Source organism: Anomaloglossus baeobatrachus, chromosome 4 (genome assembly GCF_048569485.1).
Source record: "Anomaloglossus baeobatrachus isolate aAnoBae1 chromosome 4, aAnoBae1.hap1, whole genome shotgun sequence".
Classification (NCBI taxonomy): Eukaryota; Metazoa; Chordata; class Amphibia; order Anura; family Aromobatidae; genus Anomaloglossus; species Anomaloglossus baeobatrachus.
In genome coordinates, this window is record NC_134356.1 from 670,801,460 (window position 1) to 670,825,879 (window position 24,420).

Sequence of the window (24,420 nt, forward strand, 5' to 3'; positions counted from 1 at the left end):
AAACTGAAATCTCTGGCCATACAATAGATTATATTTCTGTTTTGCTTCAAGTTGCTTGGATTAGTTTTGCCTGCATTACAAATAGTGATAGACTTAGCTGTCAATATTTACAGTTATATCGAATTCCAGTTGCCCAAAACTTCTTAAAAAACGCTTAGAAACTGAAATCTCTGGCCATACAATAGATTGTATTTCAATTTTGCTTCAATTCGTTACTCTGTCATACTTTAAGGTTAACGACGATGTAACATGGCCACTCTCTTACTCTAACCAAGTTATTTCAAGTTTGTAAATTAATTTTACACATTGGATGGATAAAACCTTCGGATCTTTTTCCAAAAGTCACTGGATGTGAACAGAAAGCCAAAGGAATGGCCAGCACGGGAGTCGAACCCGCAACCTTGGCGTTATTAGCACCACGCTCTAACCGATTGAGCTAACCGGCCACTTTTGCCCATTATCTATTCTCTTTTAATGAACTTGCTCTAATTTTGAGCCAGCTACTGACCTCTCAAAGCTTGATCTGTCCACAGTGAAAGGTAAAATACGTTGAAAGTTGACTAATTCTTAGAGAGCCCATCAAAAGCATAGGAACCAATCTTAAATGAGAATTGACAAGCTTTTTTTATATTATGAGCAATATGTTGCCACCAACCACTCTAACTTTTCACGTGATGAGCCAGTAAATTACGCCATTGCTTGGATTAGTTTTTGACTGCATTACAATTAGTGATAGACTTAACTGTCAATACTTACAGTTATATCGAATTCCAGTTGCCCAAAACTTCTTAAAAAACGCTTAGAAACTGAATGCTCTGGCCATACAATAGATTATATTTCTATTTTGCTTCAATTCGTTACTCTGTCATACTTTAAGGTTAACGACGATGTAACATGGCCACTCTCTTACTCTAACCAAGTTATTTTAATTTTGTAAATTAATTTTACACATTGGATGGATAAAACCTACAGATCTTTTTCCAAAAGTCACTGGATGTGAACAAAAGCCAAAGGAATGGCCAGCACTGGGGTCGAACCCGCAACCTTGGCTTTATTAGAACCACGCTCTAACCGATTGAGCTAACCGGCCACTTTTGCCCCATATCTACTCTCTTTTAATGAACTTGCTCTAATTTTGAGCCAGCTACTTACCTCTCAAAGCTTGATCTGTCCACAGTGAAAGGTAAAATACGTTGAAAGTTGACTAATTCTTAGAGAGCCCATCAAAAGCATAGGAACCAATCTTAAATGAGAATTGACAAGCTTTTTTTATATTATGAGCAATATGTTGCCACCAACCACTCTGACTTGTTACGTGATGAGCCAGTAAATGACGCCATTGCTTGGATTAGTTTTTGCCTGCATTACAATTAGTGATAGACTTAGCTGTCAATATTTACAGTTATATCGAATTCCAGTTGCCCAAAACTTTTCAAAAAACGCTTAGAAACTGAAATCCCTGGCCATACAATAAATTATATTTCTATTTTGCTTCAATTCATTACTCTGTCATACTTTAAGGTTAACGACGATGTAATATGGCCACTCTCTTACTTTATCCAAGTTATTTCAAGTTTGTAAATTAATTTTACACATTGGATGTATAAAACCTATGGATCTTTTTCCAAAAGTCACTGAATGTGAACAGAAAGCAAAGGAATGGCCAGCACGGGGGTCGAACCCGTAACCTTGGCGTTATTAGCACCACGCTCTAACCGATTGAGCTAACCGGCCATTTTTGCCCCATATCTACTCTCTTTTAATGATCTTGCTCTAATTTTGAGCCAGCTACTGACCTCTCAAAGCTTATTCTGTCCACAGTGAAAGGTAAAATACGTTGAAAGTTGACTAATTCTTAGAGAGCCCATCAAAAGCATAGGAACCAATCTTAAATGAGAATTGACAAGCTTTTTTTATATTATGAGCAATATGTTGCCACCAACCACTCTAACTTGTCACGTGATGAGCCAGTAAATTACGCCATTGCTTGGATTAGTTTTTGCCTGCATTACAATTAGTGATAGACTTAGCTGTCAATATTTACAGTTATATCGAATTCCAGTTGCCCAAAACTTCTTAAAAAACGCTTAGAAACTGAAATCTCTGGCCATACAATAGATTATATTTCTGTTTTGCTTCAAGTTGCTTGGATTAGTTTTGCCTGCATTACAAATAGTGATAGACTTAGCTGTCAATATTTACAGTTATATCGAATTCCAGTTGCCCAAAACTTCTTAAAAAACGCTTAGAAACTGAAATCTCTGGCCATAAAATAGATTATATTTCTATTTTGCTTCAAGTCCCTTGGATTAGTTTTGCCTGCATTACAATTAGTGATAGACTTAGCTGTTAATATTTACAGTTATATCGAATTCAAGTTGCCCAAAACTTCTTAAAAAACGCTTAGAAACTGAAATCTCTGGCCATACAATAGATTGTATTTCAATTTTGCTTCAATTCGTTACTCTGTCATACTTTAAGGTTAACGACGATGTAACATGGCCACTCTCTTACTCTAACCAAGTTATTTCAAGTTTGTAAATTAATTTTACACATTGGATGGATAAAACCTTCGGATCTTTTTCCAAAAGTCACTGGATGTGAACAGAAAGCCAAAGGAATGGCCAGCACTGGAGTCGAACCTGCAACCTTGGCGTTATTAGCACCACGCTCTAACCGATTGAGCTAACCGGCCACTTTTGCCTTCTATCTATTCTCTTTTAATGAACTTGCTCTAATTTTGAGCCAGCTACTGACCTCTCAAAGCTTGATCTGTCCACAGTGAAAGGTAAAATAAGTTGAAAGTTGACTAATTCTTAGAGAGCCCATCAAAAGCATAGGAACCAATCTTAAATGAGAATTGACAAGCTTTTTTTATATTATGAGCAATATGTTGCCACCAACCACTCTGACTTGTTACGTGATGAGCCAGTAAATGACGCCATTGCTTGGATTAGTTTTTGCCTGCATTACAATTAGTGATAGACTTAGCTGTCAATATTTACAGTTATATCGAATTCCAGATGCCCAAAACTTTTCAAAAAATGCTTAGAAACTGAAATCCCTGGCCATACAATAAATTATATTTCTATTTTGCTTCAATTCGTTACTCTGTCATACTTTAAGGTTAACGACGATGTAACATGGCCACTCTCTTACTCTAACCAAGTTATTTTAAGTTTGTAAATTAATTTTACACATTGGATGGATAAAACCTATGGATCTTTTTCCAAAAGTCACTGGATGTGAACAGAAAGCAAAGGAATGGCCAGCACGGGGGTCGAACCCGCAACCTTGGCGTTATTAGCACCACGCTCTAACCGATTGAGCTAACCGGCCATTTTTGCCCCATATCTACTCTCTTTTAATGATCTTGCTCTAATTTTGAGCCAGCTACTGACCTCTCAAAGCTTATTCTGTCCACAGTGAAAGGTAAAATACGTTGAAAGTTGACTAATTCTTAGAGAGCCCATCAAAAGCATAGGAACCAATCTTAAATGAGAATTGACAAGCTTTTTTTATATTATGAGCAATATGTTGCCACCAACCACTCTAACTTGTCACGTGATGAGCCAGTAAATTACGCCATTGCTTGGATTAGTTTTTGCCTGCATTACAATTAGTGATAGACTTAGCTGTCAATATTTACAGTTATATCGAATTCCAGTTGCCCAAAACTTCTTAAAAAACGCTTAGAAACTGAAATCTCTGGCCATACAATAGATTATATTTCTGTTTTGCTTCAAGTTGCTTGGATTAGTTTTGCCTGCATTACAAATAGTGATAGACTTAGCTGTCAATATTTACAGTTATATCGAGTTCCAGTTGCCCAAAACTTCTTAAAAAACGCTTAGAAACTGAAAACTCTGGCCATAAAATAGATTATATTTCTATTTTGCTTCAAGTCCCTTGGATTAGTTTTGCCTGCATTACAATTAGTGATAGACTTAGCTGTTAATATTTACAGTTATATCGAATTCCAGTTGCCCAAAACTTCTTAAAAAACGCTTAGAAACTGAAATCTCTGGCCATACTATAGATTGTATTTCAATTTTGCTTCAATTCGTTACTCTGTCATACTTTAAGGTTAACGACGATGTAACATGGCCACTCTCTTACTCTAACCAAGTTATTTCAAGTTTGTAAATTAATTTTACACATTGGATGGATAAAACCTTCGGATCTTTTTCCAAAAGTCACTGGATGTGAACAGAAAGCCAAAGGAATGGCCAGCACGGGAGTCGAACCCGCAACCTTGGCGGTATTAGCACCACGCTCTAACCGATAGAGCTAACCAGCCACTTTTGCCCCATATCTATTCTCTTTTAATGAACTTGCTCTAATTTTGAGCCAGCTACTGACCTCTCAAAGCTTGATCTGTCCACAGTGAAAGGTAAAATACGTTGAAAGTTGACTAATTCTTAGAGAGCCCATGAAAAGCATAGGAACCAATCTTAAATGAGAATTGACAAGCTTTTTTTATATTATGAGCAATATGTTGCCACCAACCACTCTAACTTGTCACGTGATGAGCCAGTAAATTACGCCATTGCTTGGATTAGTTTTTGACTGCATTACAATTAGTGATAGACTTAACTGTCAATACTTACAGTTATATCGAATTCCAGTTGCCCAAAACTTCTTAAAAAACGCTTAGAAACTGAATGCTCTGGCCATACAATAGATTATATTTCTATTTTGCTTCAATTCGTTACTCTGTCATACTTTAAGGTTAACGACGATGTAACATGGCCACTCTCTTACTCTAACCAAGTTATTTTAAGTTTGTAAATTAATTTTACACATTGGATGGATAAAACCTACAGATCTTTTTCCAAAAGTCACTGGATGTGAACAGAAGCCAAAGGAATGGCCAGCACTGGGGTCGAACCCGCAACCTTGGCTTTATTAGCACCACGCTCTAACCGATTGAGCTAACCGGCCACTTTTGCCCCATATCTACTCTCTTTTAATGAACTTGCTCTAATTTTGAGCCAGCTACTGACCTCTCAAAGCTTGATCTGTCCACAGTGAAAGGTAAAATACGTTGAAAGTTGACTAATTCTTAGAGAGCCCATCAAAAGCATAGGAACCAATCTTAAATGAGAATTGACCAGCTTTTTTTATATTATGAGCAATATGTTGCCACCAACCACTCTGACTTGTCACGTGATGAGCCAGTAAATGACGCCATTGCTTGGATTAGTTTTTGCCTGCATTACAATTAGTGATAGACTTAGCTGTCAATATTTACAGTTATATCGAATTCCAGTTGCCCAAAACTTTTCAAAAAACGCTTAGAAACTGAAATCCCTGGCCATACAATAAATTATATTTCTATTTTGCTTCAATTCGTTACTCTGTCATACTTTAAGGTTAACGACGATGTAACATGGCCACTCTCTTACTCTAACCAAGTTATTTCAAGTTTGTAAATTAATTTTACACATTGGATGGATAAAACCTATGGATCTTTTTCCAAAAGTCAATGGATGTGAACAGAAAGCAAAGGAATGGCCAGCACTGGGGTCGAACCCGCAACCTTGGCTTTATTAGCACCACGCTCTAACCGATTGAGCTAACCGGCCACTTTTGCCCCATATCTACTCTCTTTTAATGATCTTGCTCTAATTTTGAGCCAGCTACTGACCTCTCAAAGCTTGATCTGTCCACAGTGAAAGGTAAAATACGTTGAAAGTTGACTAATTCTTAGAGAGCCCATCAAAAGCATAGGAACCAATCTTAAATGAGAATTGACAAGCTTTTTTTATATTATGAGCAATATGTTGCCACCAGCCACTCTAACTTGTCACGTGATGAGCCAGTAAATTACGCCATTGCTTGGATTAGTTTTTGCCTGCATTACAATTAGTGATAGACTTAGCTGTCAATATTTACAGTTATATCGAATTCCAGTTGCCCAAAACTTCTTAAAAAACACTTAGAAACTGAAATCTTTGGCCATACAATGCATTATATTTCTATTTTGCTTCAAGTTGCTTGGATTAGTTTTGCCTGCATTACAATTAGTGATAGACTTAGCTGTCAATATTTACAGTTATATCGAATTCCAGTTGCCCAAAACTTCTTAAAAAACACTTAGAAACTGAAATCTCTGGCCATAAAATAGGTTATATTTCTATTTTGCTTCAAGTCGCTTGGATTAGTTTTGCCTGCATTACAATTAGTGATAGACTTAGCTGTCAATATTTACAGTTATATCGAATTTCAGTTGCCCAAAACTTCTTAAAAAACGCTTAGAAACTGAAATCTCTGGCCATACAATAGATTATATTTCTATTTTGCTTCAATTCGTTACTCTGTCATACTTTAAGGTTAACGACGATGTAACATGGCCACTCTCTTACTCTAACCAAGTTATTTCAAGTTTGTAAATTAATTTTACACATTGGATGGACAAAACCTACGGATCTTTTTCCAAAAGTCACTGGATGTGAACAGAAAGCAAAGGAATGGCCAGCACGGGGGTCGAACCCACAACCTTGGCGTTATTAGCACCACGCTCTAACCGATTGAGCTAACCGGCCACTTTTACCCCATATCTACTCTTTTTTAATGAACTTGCTCTAATTTTGAGCCAGCTACTGACCTCTCAAAGCTTGATCTGTCCACAGTGAAAGGTAAAATACGTTGAAAGTTGACTAATTCTTAGAGAGCCCATCAAAAGCATAGGAACCAATCTTAAATGAGAATTGACAAGCTTTTTTTATATTATGAGCAATATGTTGCCACCAACCACTCTGACTTGCCACGTGATGAGCCAGTAAATGACGCCATTGCTTGGATTAGTTTTTGACTGCATTACAATTAGTGATAGACTTAGCTGTCAATATTTACAGTTATATCGAATTCCAGTTGCCCAAAACTTTTCAAAAAACGCTTAGAAACTGAAATCTCTGGCCATACAATAGATTATATTTCTATTTTGCTTCAATTCGTTACTCTGTCATACTTTAAGGTTAACGACGATGTAACATGGCCACTCTCTTACTCTAACCAAGTTATTTCAAGTTTGTAAATTAATTTTACACATTTAATGGATAAAACCTACGGATCTTTTTCCAAAAGTCACTGGATGTGAACAGAAAGCAAAGGAATGGCCAGCACGGGGGTCGAACCCGCAACCTTCGCGTTATTAGCACCACGCTCTTACCGATTGAGCTAACCGACCACTTTTGCCCCATAACTATTCTCTTTTAATGAACTTGCTCTAATTTTGAGCCAGCTACTGACCTCTCAAAGCTTGATCTGTCCACAGTGAAAGGTAAAATACGTTGAAAGTTGACTAATTCTTAGAGAGCCCATGAAAAGCATAGGAACCAATCTTAAATGAGAATTGACAAGCTTTTTTTATATTATGAGCAATATGTTGCCACCAACCACTCTAACTTGTCACGTGATGAGCCAGTAAATTACGCCATTGCTTGGATTAGTTTTTGCCTGCATTACAATTAGTGATTGACTTAGCTGTCAATATTTACAGTTATATCGAATTCCAGTTGCCCAAAACTTCTTAAAAAATGCTTAGAAACTGAAATCTCTGGCCATACAATAGGTTATATTTCTATTTTGCTTCAAGTTGCTTATATTAGTTTTGCCTGCATTACAATTAGTGATAGACTTAGCTGTCAATATTTACAGTTATATCGAATTCCAGTTGTCCAAAACTTCTTAAAAAACACTTAGAAACTGAAATCTCTGGCCATACAATAGATTATATTTCTACTAGAAGGTGGCCCGATTCTACGCATCGGGTATTCTAGAATTTACGTATTGTGTAGTTAATGTATGATTTTTGTTATATATATATATAGATGTTGTTGTGTGTAGTTACCAAGTGTTTGTGTAGGGCGCTGTACATGTTCTGAGTGTCGCGGGGGGTGAGAGCGGTGTTGTATGTGTGTTGCGTGTGTTGCGTTGTTTGTGGAGCGCTGTGTGTCTGTAGCGTTGTGTGTGTGTGTGTGTTGTGCGGTTTGTGTGGGTGTGGTGTGTTTTGGGGGGAGGTATGTTTTGAGCAATGTGTGTGTTGTGCAGTATGTGCGTATATTTGTGTGTGCAGCGTTGTCTGTGTGTGTGGGTGTCTGTGTAGGGCGTTGTTTGTGATTCCTAGTGTGTGTGTGTTGTGCAGTGCGCGTGTGTGTGTGTGTTGGGGGGAGGTGTGCACGTCCTATCGTGCTCCACCCGCTATGCTGCGCACTCCCAAACGTGCTCCATCCGCTATGCTGCGCACTCTCAAACGTGCTCCATCCGCCATGCTGCGCACTCTCAAACGTGGTCCATCCGCCATGCTGCGCACTCCCAAACGTGCTCCATCCGCCATGCTGCGCACTCCCAAACGTGCTCCATCCGCCATGCTGCGCACTCCCCATCGTGCACCATCCGGCATGCTGCGCACTCCGAAACGTGCTCCATCCGCCATGCTGCGCACTCCGAAACGTGCTCCATCCGCCATGCTGCGCAGTCCCAAACGTGCTCCATCCGCCATGCTGCGTACTCTCAAACGTGCTCCATCCGCCATGCTGCGCACTCCTAAACGTGCTCCATCCGCCATGCTGCGCACTGCCAAACGTGCTCCATCCGCCATGCTGCGCACTCCCAAACGTGCTCCATCCGCCATACTGCGCACTCCTAAACGTGCTCCATCCGCCATACTGCGCACTCCCCATCGTGCACCATCCGGCATGCTGCGCACTCCCAAACGTGCTCCATCCGTCATGCTGCGCACTCCCAAACGTGCTCCATCCGTCATGCTGCGCACTCCCAAACGTGCTCCATCCGCCATGCTGCGCACTCCGAAACGTGCTCCATCCGCCATGCTGCGCACCCCCCATCATGCTCCATCCGCTTGGGAGTGCGCAGCATGCCGGATGGTGCACGATGGGGAGTGCGCAGTATGGCGGATGGAGCACGTTTGGGAGTGCGCAGTATGGCGGATGGAGCACGTTTGGGAGTGCGCAGCATGGCGGATGGAGCACGTTTGGGAGTGCGCAGCATGGCGGATGGAGCACGTTTGGGAGTGCGCAGCATGGCGGATGGACCACGTTTGGGAGTGCGCAGTATGGCGGATGGACCACGTTTGGGAGTGCGCAGTATGGCGGATGGACCACGTTTGCTCAGCGTCTGTCTTTCCAGCCTCCCTCAGCATCAGCCTCCGGTCCCCAGCCTTCCTCAGGATCAGCCTCTCTCGTCCCAGCCTCCTTCCTCCCAGCCTTCCTATCCCAGCCTCCTTCAGCATCAGCATTCCCCTCTTCCCCATGATCAGCCTCTCTGCTCCCAGTCTCTTCCAGCACGGCCTGGTCCTCTGCCGACACTCACACACCCGATGGCATCCACTCACACACACACCCGATGGCATCCACTCACACACACACCCGATCGCATCCACTCACACACACACCCGATCGCATCCACTCACACACACACCCGATCGCATCCACTCACACACACACCCGATCGCATCCACTCACACACACACACCTGATCGCATCCACTCACACACACACCGGATCGCATCCACTCACACACACAGACACTGACGATATCGCACTTACGCGCTCATACTCACAACATCCGGGGATATCACATGCTTCTGGCCATGTGATCCTCCGTCAGGTCCTGGAAGATCACAACAGCACATTTTCGCCGCCGAGAAGCAAGCGATATCCCAGGATGTTGTGAGTATGTGGATGCGATGTGAGGTGTGTGTGAGGTATGTGTGAGGTGTGTGTAAGAGTGAGTGTGAGTGTGATCTGATGTGTGTGTATGTTTGTGTGTGGATCTTCTGGCGCAGCAGGACCTTGATGGGCTTGATACGAACGTATCCACACCACTCCCACCACTGCCGTGCGAGCGGGGGCCGGGGGGGGGGGGGAGGGAGTACAGTACTCACCTCCGTGACAGCGCTTGTAACCATGCGAGCATGGTTAGCAACGTATCCACACCAGTCCTGTGCGAGCGGGGGCGGGGGGGGGGGGGGGGTGGGCAGGGAGTACCGTACTCACCTCCGTGACAGCGGTGTCAGTTCGAGAAATGCGCGGGAGGAGGGAGGGGGTGGGGCCAGAGCTAACGTGCATTGCGTGAGGGGGGCGGGGCGTGGCGGAATTGCCAATGCCTGCAGGGTGTCGGGGCGAGAGGCCAATCTGTGGGGGGGGCGGAGCCTGGGCGAGCGGCTGGCCAATCCGTGTGGGGGCGCAGCCTGGGCGAGCGGCCAATCGGTGTGGGGGGGCGGGGCCATGGCGAGCCCAGCGGCCAATCAGCTTTGTGTCACCGTAAGGACATGTCACGGTGACACTGTCACGGTGACACAATTTTGGAGCATGACAGACAGACAGACAGACAGAATAAGGCAATTATATATATAGATTTTGCTTCAATTCGTTACTCTGTCATACTTTAAGGTTAACGACGATGTAACATGGCCACTCTCTTACTCTAACCAAGTTATTTCAAGTTTGTAAATTAATTTTACACATTGGATGGATAAAACCTTCGGATCTTTTTCCAAAAGTCACTGGATGTGAACAGAAAGCCAAAGGAATGGCCAGCACGGGAGTCGAACCCGCAACCTTGGCGGTATTAGCACCACGCTCTAACCGATAGAGCTAACCGGCCACTTTTGCCCCATATCTATTCTCTTTTAATGAACTTGCTCTAATTTTGAGCCAGCTACTGACCTCTCAAAGCTTGATCTGTCCACAGTGAAAGGTAAAATACGTTGAAAGTTGACTAATTCTTAGAGAGCCCATGAAAAGCATAGGAACCAATCTTAAATGAGAATTGACAAGCTTTTTTTATATTATGAGCAATATGTTGCCACCAACCACTCTAACTTGTCACGTGATGAGCCAGTAAATTACGCCATTGCTTGGATTAGTTTTTGACTGCATTACAATTAGTGATAGACTTAACTGTCAATACTTACAGTTATATCGAATTCCAGTTGCCCAAAACTTCTTAAAAAACGCTTAGAAACTGAATGCTCTGGCCATACAATAGATTATATTTCTATTTTGCTTCAATTCGTTACTCTGTCATACTTTAAGGTTAACGACGATGTAACATGGCCACTCTCTTACTCTAACCAAGTTATTTTAAGTTTGTAAATTAATTTTACACATTGGATGGATAAAACCTACAGATCTTTTTCCAAAAGTCACTGGATGTGAACAGAAGCCAAAGGAATGGCCAGCACTGGGGTCGAACCCGCAACCTTGGCTTTATTAGCACCACGCTCTAACCGATTGAGCTAACCGGCCACTTTTGCCCCATGTCTACTCTCTTTTAATGAACTTGCTCTAATTTTGAGCCAGCTACTGACCTCTCAAAGCTTGATCTGTCCACAGTGAAAGGTAAAATACGTTGAAAGTTGACTAATTCTTAGAGAGCCCATCAAAAGCATAGGAACCAATCTTAAATGAGAATTGACAAGCTTTTTTTATATTATGAGCAATATGTTGCCACCAACCACTCTGACTTGTCACGTGATGAGCCAGTAAATGACGCCATTGCTTGGATTAGTTTTTGCCTGCATTACAATTAGTGATAGACTTAGCTGTCAATATTTACAGTTATATCGAATTCCAGTTGCCCAAAACTATTCAAAAAACGCTTAGAAACTGAAATCCCTGGCCATACAATAAATTATATTTCTATTTTGCTTCAATTCGTTACTCTGTCATACTTTAAGGTTAACGACGATGTAACATGGCCACTCTCTTACTCTAACCAAGTTATTTCAAGTTTGTAAATTAATTTTACACATTGGATGGATAAAACCTATGGATCTTTTTCCAAAAGTCAATGGATGTGAACAGAAAGCAAAGGAATGGCCAGCACGGGGGTCGAACCCGCAACCTTGGCGTTATTAGCACCACGCTCTAACCGATTGAGCTAACCGGCCATTTTTGCCCCATATCTACTCTCTTTTACTGATCTTGCTCTAATTTTGAGCCAGCTACTGACCTCTCAAAGCTTGATCTGTCCACAGTGAAAGGTAAAATACGTTGAAAGTTGACTAATTCTTAGAGAGCCCATCAAAAGCATAGGAACCAATCTTAAATGAGAATTGACAAGCTTTTTTTATATTATGAGCAATATGTTGCCACCAACCACTCTAACTTGTCACGTGATGAGCCAGTAAATTACGCCATTGCTTGGATTAGTTTTTGCCTGCATTACAATTAGTGATAGACTTAGCTGTCAATATTTACAGTTATATCGAATTCCAGTTGCCCAAAACTTCTTAAAAAACACTTAGAAACTGAAATCTTTGGCCATACAATGCATTATATTTCTATTTTGCTTCAAGTTGCTTGGATTAGTTTTGCCTGCATTACAATTAGTGATAGACTTAGCTGTCAATATTTACAGTTATATCGAATTCCAGTTGCCCAAAACTTCTTAAAAAACACTTAGAAACTGAAATCTCTGGCCATAAAATAGGTTATATTTCTATTTTGCTTCAAGTCGCTTGGATTAGTTTTGCCTGCATTACAATTAGTGATAGACTTAGCTGTCAATATTTACAGTTATATCGAATTCCAGTTGCCCAAAACTTCTTAAAAAACGCTTAGAAACTGAAATCTCTGGCCATACAATAGATTATATTTCTATTTTGCTTCAATTCGTTACTCTGTCATACTTTAAGGTTAACGACGATGTAACATGGCCACTCTCTTACTCTAACCAAGTTATTTCAAGTTTGTAAATTAATTTTACACATTGGATGGATAAAACCTACGGATCTTTTTCCAAAAGTCACTGGATGTGAACAGAAAGCAAAGGAATGGCCAGCACGGGGGTCGAACCCACAACCTTGGCGTTATTAGCACCACGCTCTAACCGATTGAGCTAACCGGCCACTTTTACCCCATATCTACTCTTTTTTAATGAACTTGCTCTAATTTTGAGCCAGCTACTGACCTCTCAAAGCTTGATCTGTCCACAGTGAAAGGTAAAATACGTTGAAAGTTGACTAATTCTTAGAGAGCCCATCAAAAGCATAGGAACCAATCTTAAATGAGAATTGACAAGCTTTTTTTATATTATGAGCAATATGTTGCCACCAACCACTCTGACTTGCCACGTGATGAGCCAGTAAATGACGCCATTGCTTGGATTAGTTTTTGCCTGCATTACAATTAGTGATAGACTTAGCTGTCAATATTTACAGTTATATCGAATTCCAGTTGCCCAAAACTTTTAAAAAAACGCTTAGAAACTGAAATCTCTGGCCATACAATAGATTATATTTCTATTTTGCTTCAATTCGTTACTCTGTCATACTTTAAGGTTAACGACGATGTAACATGGCCACTCTCTTACTCTAACCAAGATATTTCAAGTTTGTAAATTAATTTTACACATTGGATGGATAAAACCTTAGGATCTTTTTCCAAAAGTCACTGGATGTGAACAGAAAGCCAAAGGAATGGCCAGGACATGAGTGGAACTCGCAAACTTGGCGTTATTAGCACCACGCTCTAACCGATTGAGCTAACCGGCCACTTTTACCCCATATCTATTCTCTTTTAATGAACTTGCTCTAATTTTGAGCCAGCTACTGACCTCTCAAAGCTTGATCTGTCCACAGTGAAAGGTAAAATACGTTGAAAGTTGACTAATTCTTAGAGAGCCCATGAAAAGCATAGGAACCAATCTTAAATGAGAATTGACAAGCTTTTTTTATATTATGAGCAATATGTTGCCACCAACCACTCTAACTTGTCACGTGATGAGCCAGTAAATTACGCCATTGCTTGGATTAGTTTTTGCCTGCATTACAATTAGTGATAGACTTAGCTGTCAATATTTACAGTTATATCGAATTCCAGTTGCCCAAAACTTCTTAAAAAACACTTAGAAACTGAAATCTCTGGCCATACAATGCATTATATTTCTATTTTGCTTCAAGTTGCTTGGATTAGTTTTGCCTGCATTACATTTAGTGATAGACTTAGCTGTCAATATTTACAGTTATATCGAATTCCAGTTGCCCAAAACTTCTTAAAAAACACTTAGAAACTGAAATCTCTGGCCATAAAATAGGTTATATTTCTATTTTGCTTCAAGTCGCTTGGATTAGTTTTGCCTGCATTACAATTAGTGATAGACTTAGCTGTCAATATTTACAGTTATATCGAATTCCAGTTGCCCAAAACTTTTCAAAAAACGCTTAGAAACTGAAATCTCTGGCCATACAATAGATTATATTTCTATTTTGCTTCAATTCGTTACTCTGTCATACTTTAAGGTTAACGACGATGTAACATGGCAACTCTCTTACTCTAACCAAGTTATTTCAAGTTTGTAAATTAATTTTACACATTTAATGGATAAAACCTACGGATCTTTTTCCAAAGGTCACTGGATGTGAACAGAAAGCAAAGGAATGGCCAGCACGGGGGTCGAACCCGCAACCTTGGCGTTATTAGCACCACGCTCTTACCGATTGAGCTAACCGACCACTTTTGCCCCATAACTATTCTCTTTTAATGAACTTGCTCTAATTTTGAGCCAGCTACTGACCTCTCAAAGCTTGATCTGTCCACAGTGAAAGGTAAAATACGTTGAAAGTTGACTAATTCTTAGAGAGCCCATGAAAAGCATAGGAACCAATCTTAAATGAGAATTGACAAGCTTTTTTTATATTATGAGCAATATGTTGCCACCAACCACTCTAACTTGTCACGTGATGAGCCAGTAAATTACGCCATTGCTTGGATTAGTTTTTGCCTGCATTACAATTAGTGATTGACTTAGCTGTCAATATTTACAGTTATATCGAATTCCAGTTGCCCAAAACTTCTTAAAAAATGCTTAGAAACTGAAATCTCTGGCCATACAATAGGTTATATTTCTATTTTGCTTCAAGTTGCTTATATTAGTTTTGCCTGCATTACAATTAGTGATAGACTTAGCTGTCAATATTTACAGTTATATCGAATTCCAGTTGTCCAAAACTTCTTAAAAAACACTTAGAAACTGAAATCTCTGGCCATACAATAGATTATATTTCTATTTTGCTTCAATTCGTTACTCTGTCATACTTTAAGGTTAACGACGATGTAACATGGCCACTCTCTTACTCTAACCAAGTTATTTCAGGTTTGTAAATTATTTAACACATTGGATAGATAAAACCTACGGATCTTTTTCCAAAAGTCACTGGATGTGAACAGAAAGCCAAAGGAATGGCCAGCACGGGGGTCGAACCCACAACCTTGGCATTATTAGCACCACGCTCTAACTGATTGAGCTAACCGGCCACTTTTACCCCATATCTACTGTCTTTTAATGAACTTGCTCTAATTTTGAGCCAGCTACTGACCTCTCAAAGCTTGATCTGTCCACAGTGAAAGGTAAAATACGTTGAAAGTTGACTAATTCTTAGAGAGCCCATCAAAAGCATAGGAACCAATCTTAAATGAGAATTGACAAGCTTTTTTTATATTATGAGCAATATGTTGCCACCAACCACTCTAACTTGTCACGTGATGAGCCAGTAAATTACGCCATTGCTTGGATTAGTTTTTGACTGCATTACAATTAGTGATAGACCTAACTGTCAATACTTACAGTTATATCGAATTCCAGTTGCCCAAAACTTCTTAAAAAACGCTTAGAAACTGAATGCTCTGGCTATACAATAGATTATATTTCTATTTTGCTTCAATTCGTTACTCTGTCATACTTTAAGGTTAACGACGATGTAACATGGCCACTCTCTTACTCTAACCAAGTTATTTCAAGTTTGTAAATTAATTTTACACATTGGATGGATAAAACCTACGGATCTTTTTCCAAAAGTCACTGGATGTGAACAGAAGCCAAAGGAATGGCCAGCACTGGGGTCGAACCTGCAACTTTGGCTTTTTTAGCACCATGCTCTAACCGATTGAGCTAACCGGCCACTTTTGCCCCATATCTACTCTCTTTTAATGAACTTGCTCTAATTTTGAGCCAGCTACTGACCTCTCAAAGCTTGATCTGTCCACAGTGAAAGGTAAAATACGTTGAAAGTTGACTAATTCTTAGAGAGCCCATCAAAAGCATAGGAACCAATCTTAAATAAGAATTGACAAGCTTTTTTTATATTATGAGCAATATGTTGCCACCAACCACTCTAACTTGTCACGTGATGAGCCAGTAAATTATGCCATTGCTTGGATTAGTTTTTGCCTGCATTACAATTAGTGATAGACTTAGCTGTCAATATTTACAGTTATATCGAATTCCAGTTGCCCAAAACTTCTTAAAAAACACTTAGAAACTGAAATCTCTGGCCATACAATAGGTTATATTTCTATTTTGCTTCAAGTTGCTTTGATTAGTTTTGCCTGCATTACAATTAGTGATAGACTTAGCTGTCAATATTTACAGTTATATCGAATTCCAGTTGCCCAAAACTTCTTAAAAAATGCTTAGAAACTGAAATCTCTGGCCATACAATAGATTATATTTCTATTTTGCTTCAAGTTGCTTGGATTAGTTTTGCCTGCATTACAATTAGTGATAGACTTAGCTGTCAATATTTACAGTTATATCGAATTCCAGTTGCCCAAAACTTCTTAAAAAACACTTAGAAACTGAAATCTCTGGCCATACAATAGATTATATTTCTATTTTGCTTCAATTTGTTACTCTGTCATACTTTAAGGTTAACGACGATGTAACATGGCCACTCTCTTACTCTAACCAAGTTATTTCAGGTTTGTAAATTAATTTTACATATTGGATGGATAAAACCTACGGATCTTTTTCCAAAAGTCACTGGATGTGAACAGAAAGCCAAAGGAATGGCCAGCACAGGGGTCGAACCCGCAACCTTGGCAATATTAGCACCACGCTCTAACTGATTGAGCTAACTGGCCACGTTTGCCCCATATCTACTCTCTTTTAATGAACTTGCTCTAATTTTGAGCCAGCTACTGACCTCTCAAAGCTTGATCTGTCCACAGTGAAAGGTAAAATACGTTGAAAGTTGACTAATTCTTAGAGAGCCCATCAAAAGCATAGGAACCAATCTTAAATGAGAATTGACAAGCTTTTTTTATATTATGAGCAATATGTTGCCACCAACCACTCTGACTTGTCACGTGATGAGCCAGTAAATGACGCCATTGCTTGGATTAGTTTTTGCCTGCATTACAATTAGTGATAGACTTAGCTGTCAATATTTACAGTTATATCGAATTCCAGTTGCCCAAAACTTCTTAAAAAATGCTTAGAAACTGAAATCTCAAGCCATACAATAGATTATATTTCTATTTTGCTTCAATTCGTTACTCTGTCATACTTTAAGGTTAACGACGATGTAACATGGCCACTCTCTTACTCAAACCAAGTTATTTCAAGTTTGTAAATTAATTTTACACATTGGATGTATAAAACCTACGGATCTTTTTCCAAAAGTCACTGGATGTGAACAGAAAGCCAAAGAAATAGCCAGCACGGGGGTCGAACCCGCAACCTTGGCGTTATTAGCACCACGCTCTAACCGATAGAGCTAACTGGCCCCTTTTGCCCCATATCTACTCTCTTTTAATGATCTTGCTTTAATTTTGAGCCAGCTACTGACCTCTCAAAGCTTGATCTGTCCACAGTGAAAGGTAAAATACGTTGAAAGTTGACTAATTCTTAGAGAGCCCATCAAAAGCATAGGAACCAATCTTAAATGAGAATAGACAAGCTTTTTTTATATTATGAGCAAAATGTTGCCACCAACCACTCTAACTTGACACGTGATGAGCCAGTAAATTACGCCATTGCTTGGATTAGTTTTTGCCTGCATTACAATTAATGATAGACTTAGCTGTCAATATTTACAGTTATATCGAATTCCAGTTGCCCAAAACTTCTTAAAAAACACTTAGAAACTGAAATCTCTGGCCATACAATACAATATTTTTCTATTTTGCTTCAAGTTGCTTGGATTAGTTTTGCCTTCATTACAATTAGTGATAGACTTAGCTGTCAATATTTACAGTTATATCGAATTCCAGTTGCCCAAAACTTCTTAAAAAACGCTTAGAAACTGAAATCTCTGGCCATACAATAGATTATATTTCAATTTTGCTTCAATTCGTTACTCTGTCATACTTTAAGGTTAACGACGATGTAACATGGCCACTCTCTTACTCTAACCAAGTTATTTCAAGTTTGTAAATTAATTTTACACATTGGATGGATAAAACCTACGGATCTTTTTCCAAAAGTCACTGGATGTGAACAGAAAGCAAAGGAATGGCCAGCACGGGGGTGAACCCACAATCTTGGCGTTATTGGCACCACGCTCTAACCGATTGAGCTAACCGGCCACTTTTGCCTCATATCTACTCTTTTTTAATGAACTTGCTCTAATTTTGAGCCAGCTACTGACCTCTCAAAGCTTGATCTGTCCACAGTGAAAGGTAAAATACATTGAAAGTTGACTAATTCTTAGAGAGCCCATCAAAAGCATAGGAACCAATCTTAAATGAGAATTGACAAGCTTTTTTTATATTATGAGCAATATGTTGCCACCAACCACTCTTACTTGTCACGTGATGAGCCAGTAAATGACGCCATTGCTTGGATTAATTTTTGCCTGCATTACAATTAGTGATAGACTTAGCTGTCAATATTTACAGTTATATCGAATTCCAGTTGCCCAAAACTTTTCAAAAAACGCTTAGAAACTGAAATCTCTGGCCATACAATAGATTATATTTCTATTTTGCTTCAATTCGTTACTCTGTCATACTTTAAGGTTAACGACGATGTAACATGGCCACTCTCTTACTCTAACCAAGTTATTTCAAGTTTGTAAATTAATTTTACACATTGGATGGATAAAACCTACGGATCTTTTTCCAAAAGTCACTGGATGTGAACAGAAAGCAAAGGAATGGCCAGCACGGGGGTCGAACCCGCAACCTTGGCGTTATTAGCACCACGCTCTAACCGATTGAGCTAACCGGCCACTTTTGCCCCATATCTACTCTCTTTTAATGAACTTGGTCTAATTTTGAGCCAGCTACTGACCTTTCAAAGCTTGATCTGTCCACAGTGAAAGGTAAAATACGTTGAAAGTTGACTAATTCTTAGAGAGCCCATTAAAAGCATAGGAACCAATCTTAAATGAGAATTGACAAGCTTTTTTTATATTATGAGCAATATGTTGCCACCAACCACTCTGACTTGTCACGTGATGAGCCAGTAAATGACGCCATTGCTTGGATTAGTTTTTGCCTGCATTACAATTAGTGATAGACTTAGCTGTCAATATTTACAGTTATATCGAATTCCAGTTGCCCAAAACTTCTTAAAAAACGCTTAGAAACTGAATGCTCTGGCCATACAATAGATTATATTTCTATTTTGCTTCAATTCGTTACTCTGTCATACTTTAAGGTTAATGACGATGTAACATGGCCACTCTCTTACTCTAACCAAGTGTTTTTAAGTTTGTAAATTAATTTTACACATTGGATGGATAAAACCTACAGATCTTTTTCCAAAAGTCACTGGATGTGAACAGAAGCCAAAGGAATGGCCAGCACTGGGGTCGAACCCGCAACCTTGGCTTTATTAGCACCACGCTCTAACCGATTGAGCTAACCGGCCACTTTTGCCCCATATCTACTCTCTTTTAATGAACTTGCTCTAATTTTGAGCCAGCTACTGACCTCTCAAAGCTTGATCTGTCCATCAGTGAAAGGTAAAATACGTTGAAAGTTGACTAATTCTTATAGAGCCCATCAAAAGCATAGGAACCAATCTTAAATAAGAATTGACAAGCTTTTTTATATTATGAGCAATATGTTGCCACCAACCACTCTAACTTGTCACGTGATGAGCCAGTAAATTACGCCATTGCTTGGATTAGTTTTTGCCTGCATTACAATTAGAGATAGACTTAGCTGTCAATATTTACAGTTATATCGAATTCCAGTTGCCCAAAACTTCTTAAAAATTGCTTAGAAACTGAAATCTCTGGCCATACAATAGATTATATTTCTATTTTGCTTCAAGTTGCTTGGATTAGTTTTGCCTGCATTACAATTAGTGATAGACTTAGCTGTCAATATTTACAGTTATATCGAATTCCAGTTGCCCAAAACTTCTTAAAAAACGCTTAGAAACTGAAATCTCTGGCCATACAATAGATTATATTTCTATTTTGCTTCAATTCGTTACTCTGTCATACTTTAAGGTTAACGATGATGTAACATGGCCACTCTCTTACTCTAACCAAGTTATTTCAAGTTTGTAAATTAATTTTACACATTGGATGGATAAAACCTACGGATCTTTTTCCAAAAGTCACTGGATGTGAACAGAAAGCCAAAGGAATGGCCACCACGGGGGTCGAACCCGCAACCTTGGCGTTATTAGCACCACGGTTTAACCGATTAAGCTAACCGGCCACTTTTGCTCCATATCTACTCTCTTTTAATGAACTTGCTCTAATTTTGAGCCAGCTACTGACCTCTCAAAACTTGATCTGTCCACAGTGAAAGGTAAAATACGTTGAAAGTTGACTAATTCTTAGAGAGCCCATCAAAAGCATAGGAACCAATCTTAAATGAGAATAGACAAGCTTTTTTTATATTATGAGCAAAATGTTGCCACCAACCACTCTAACTTGACACGTGATGAGCCAGTAAATTACGCCATTGCTTGGATTAGTTTTTGCCTGCATTACAATTAGTGATAGACTTAGCTGTCAATATTTACAGTTATATCGAATTCCAGTTGCCCAAAACTTCTTAAAAAACGCTTAGAAACTGAAATCTCTGGCCATACAATAGATTATACTTCTATTTTGCTTCAAGTTGCTTGGATTAGTTTTGCCTGCATTACAATTAGTGATAGACTTAGCTGTCAATATTTACAGTTATATCGAATTCCAGTTGCCCAAAACTTCTTAAAAAACACTTAGAAACTGAAATCTCTGGCCATACAATAGATTATATTTCTATTTTGCTTCAATTTGTTTCTCTGTCACACTTTAAGGTTAATGACGATGTAACATGGCCACTCTCTTACTCTAACCAAGTTATTTCAGGTTTGTAAATTAATTTTACATATTGGATGGATAAAACCTACGGATCTTTTTCCAAAAGTCACTGGATGTGAACAGAAAGCCAAAGGAATGGCCAGCACAGGGGTCGAACCCGCAACCTTGGCAATATTAGCACCACGCTCTAACTGATTGAGCTAACCGGCCACGTTTGCCCCATATCTACTCTCTTTTAATTAACTTGCTCTAATTTTGAGCCAGCTACTGACCTCTCAAAGCTTGATCTGTCCACAGTGAAAGGTAAAATACGTTGAAAGTTGACTAATTCTTAGAGAGCCCATCAAAAGCATAGGAACCAATCTTAAATGAGAATTGACAAGCTTTTTTTATATTATGAGCAATATGTTGCCACCAACCACTCTGACTTGTCACGTGATGAGCCAGTAAATGACGCCATTGCTTGGATTAGTTTTTGCCTGCATTACAATTAGTGATAGACTTAGCTGTCAATATTTACAGTTATATTGAATTCCAGTTGCCCAAAACTTCTTAAAAAACGCTTAGAATCTGAAATCTCTGGCCATACAATAGATTATATTTCTATTTTGCTTCAAGTTGCTTGGATTAGTTTTGCCTGCATTACAAATAGTGATAGACTTAGCTGTCAATATTTACAGTTATATCGAATTCCAGTTGCCCAAAACTTCTTAAAAAACGCTTAGAAACTGAAATCTCAAGCCATACAATAGATTATATTTCTATTTTGCTTCAATTCGTTACTCTGTCATACTTTAAGGTTAACGACGATGTAACATGGCCACTCTCTTACTCAAACCAAGTTATTTCAAGTTTGTAAATTAATTTTACACATTGGATGTATAAAACCTACGGATCTTTTTCCAAAAGTCACTGGATGTGAACAGAAAGCCAAAGAAATAGCCAGCACGGGGGTCGAACCCGCAACCTTGGCGTTATTAGCACCACGCTCTAACCGATAGAGCTAACTGGCCCCTTTTGCCCCATATCTACTCTCTTTTAATGATCTTGCTTTAATTTTGAGCCAGCTACTGACCTCTCAAAGCTTGATCTGTCCACAGTGAAAGGTAAAATACGTTGAAAGTTGACTAATTCTTAGAGAGCCCATCAAAAGCATAGGAACCAATCTTAAATGAGAATTGACAAGCTTTTTTTATATTATGAGCAATATGTTGCCACCAACCACTCTAACTTGTCACGTGATGAGCCAGTAAATTACGCCATTACTTGGATTAGTTTTTGCCTGCATTACAATTAGTGATAGACTTAGCTGTCAATATTTACAGTTATATCGAATTCCAGTTGCCCAAAACTTCTTAAAAAACACTTAGAAACTGAAATCTCTGGCCATACAATACAATATTTTTCTATTTTGCTTCAAGTTGCTTGGATTAGTTTTGCCTGCATTACAATTAGTGATAGACTTAGCTGTCAATATTTACAGTTATATCGAATTCCAGTTGCCCAAAACTTCTTAAAAAACGCTTAGAAACTGAAATCTCTGGCCATACAATAGATTATATTTCTATTTTGCTTCAATTCGTTACTCTGTCATACTTTAAGGTTAACGACGATGTAACATGGCCACTCTCTTAATCTAACCAAGTTATTTCAAGTTTGTAAATTAATTTTACACATTGGATGGATAAAACCTACGGATCTTTTTCCAAAAGTCACTCGATGTGAACAGAAAGCAAAGGAATGGCCAGCACGGGGGTTGAACCCACAATCTTGGCGTTATTGGCACCACGCTCTAACCGATTGAGCTAACCGGCCACTTTTGCCTCATATCTACTCTTTTTTAATGAACTTGCTCTAATTTTGAGCCAGCTACTGACCTCTCAAAGCTTGATCTGTCCACAGTGAAAGGTAAAATACATTGAAAGTTGACTAATTCTTAGAGAGCCCATCAAAAGCATAGGAACCAATCTTAAATGAGAATTGACAAGCTTTTTTTATATTATGAGCAATATGTTGCCACCAACCACTCTTACTTGTCACGTGATGAGCCAGTAAATGACGCCATTGCTTGGATTAATTTTTGCCTGCATTACAATTAGTGATAGACTTAGCTGTCAATATTTACAGTTATATCGAATTCCAGTTGCCCAAAACTTTTCAAAAAACGCTTAGAAACTGAAATCTCTGGCCATACAATAGATTATATTTCTATTTTGCTTCAATTCGTTACTCTGTCATACTTTAAGGTTAACGACGATGTAACATGGCCACTCTCTTACTCTAACCAAGTTATTTCAAGTTTGTAAATTAATTTTACACATTGGATGGATAAAACCTACGGATCTTTTTCCAAAAGTCACTGGATGTGAACAGAAAGCAAAGGAATGGCCAGCAAGGGGGTCGAACCCGCAACCTTGGCGTTATTAGCACCACGCTCTAACCGATTGAGCTAACCGGCCACTTTTGCCTCATATCTACTCTCTTTTAATGAACTTGGTCTAATTTTGAGCCAGCTACTGACCTTTCAAAGCTTGATCTGTCCACAGTGAAAGGTAAAATACGTTGAAAGTTGACTAATTCTTAGAGAGCCCATTAAAAGCATAGGAACCAATCTTAAATGAGAATTGACAAGCTTTTTTTATATTATGAGCAATATGTTGCCACCAACCACTCTGACTTGTCACGTGATGAGCCAGTAAATGACGCCATTGCTTGGATTAGTTTTTGCCTGCATTACAATTAGTGATAGACTTAGCTGTCAATATTTACAGTTATATCGAATTCCAGTTGCCCAAAACTTCTTAAAAAACGCTTAGAAACTGAAATCTCTGGCCATACAATAGATTATATTTCTATTTTGCTTCAAGTTGCTTGGATTAGTTTTGCCTGCATTACAAATAGTGATAGACTTGGCTGTCAATATTTACAGTTATATCGAATTCCAGTTGCCCAAAACTTCTTAAAAAACGCTTAGAAACTGAAATCTCAGGCCATAAAATAGATTATATTTCTATTTTGCTTCAAGTTGCTTGGATTAGTTTTGCCTGCATTACAATTAGTGATAGACTTAGCTGTCAATATTTACAGTTATATCGAATTCCAGTTGCCCAAAACTTCTTAAAAAACGCTTAGAAACTGAAATCTCTGGCCATACAATAGATTATATTTCTATTTTGCTTCAATTCGTTACTCTGTCATACTTTAAGGTTAACGACGATGTAACATGGCCACTCTCTTACTCTAACCAAGTTATTTCAAGTTTGTAAATTAATTTTACACATTGGATGGATAAAACCTACAGATCTTTTTCCAAAAGTCACTGGATGTGAACAGAAAGCCAAAGGAATGGCCAGCACGGGGTTCTGACCCGCAACCTTGGCGTTATTAGCACCACGCTT

General features: G+C 39.1%; 8 non-coding genes across 8 annotated transcripts; all 8 read right to left on the reverse strand.

Moving 5' to 3' along the window:
* Nucleotides 1–372: 372 nt before the first annotated feature.
* TRNAI-AAU (transfer RNA isoleucine (anticodon AAU)) lies at nucleotides 373–446 on the reverse strand. The gene has a single exon. It is a non-coding gene; the product is annotated as a tRNA-Ile (tRNA).
* A 1,214-nt stretch (nucleotides 447–1,660) lies between these two features.
* On the reverse strand, nucleotides 1,661–1,734 carry TRNAI-AAU (transfer RNA isoleucine (anticodon AAU)). Its single transcript has one exon. It is a non-coding gene; the product is annotated as a tRNA-Ile (tRNA).
* Nucleotides 1,735–3,265: 1,531 nt separating this feature from the next.
* TRNAI-AAU (transfer RNA isoleucine (anticodon AAU)) lies at nucleotides 3,266–3,339 on the reverse strand. Its single transcript has one exon. It is a non-coding gene; the product is annotated as a tRNA-Ile (tRNA).
* Nucleotides 3,340–6,474: 3,135 nt separating this feature from the next.
* On the reverse strand, nucleotides 6,475–6,548 carry TRNAI-AAU (transfer RNA isoleucine (anticodon AAU)). Its single transcript has one exon. It is a non-coding gene; the product is annotated as a tRNA-Ile (tRNA).
* Nucleotides 6,549–11,846: 5,298 nt separating this feature from the next.
* Nucleotides 11,847–11,920, reverse strand: TRNAI-AAU (transfer RNA isoleucine (anticodon AAU)). The gene has a single exon. It is a non-coding gene; the product is annotated as a tRNA-Ile (tRNA).
* Nucleotides 11,921–12,806: 886 nt separating this feature from the next.
* TRNAI-AAU (transfer RNA isoleucine (anticodon AAU)) lies at nucleotides 12,807–12,880 on the reverse strand. Its single transcript has one exon. It is a non-coding gene; the product is annotated as a tRNA-Ile (tRNA).
* A 1,531-nt stretch (nucleotides 12,881–14,411) lies between these two features.
* TRNAI-AAU (transfer RNA isoleucine (anticodon AAU)) lies at nucleotides 14,412–14,485 on the reverse strand. Its single transcript has one exon. It is a non-coding gene; the product is annotated as a tRNA-Ile (tRNA).
* Nucleotides 14,486–18,908: 4,423 nt separating this feature from the next.
* Nucleotides 18,909–18,982, reverse strand: TRNAI-AAU (transfer RNA isoleucine (anticodon AAU)). Its single transcript has one exon. It is a non-coding gene; the product is annotated as a tRNA-Ile (tRNA).
* Between the last annotated feature and the right edge of the window lie 5,438 nt (nucleotides 18,983–24,420).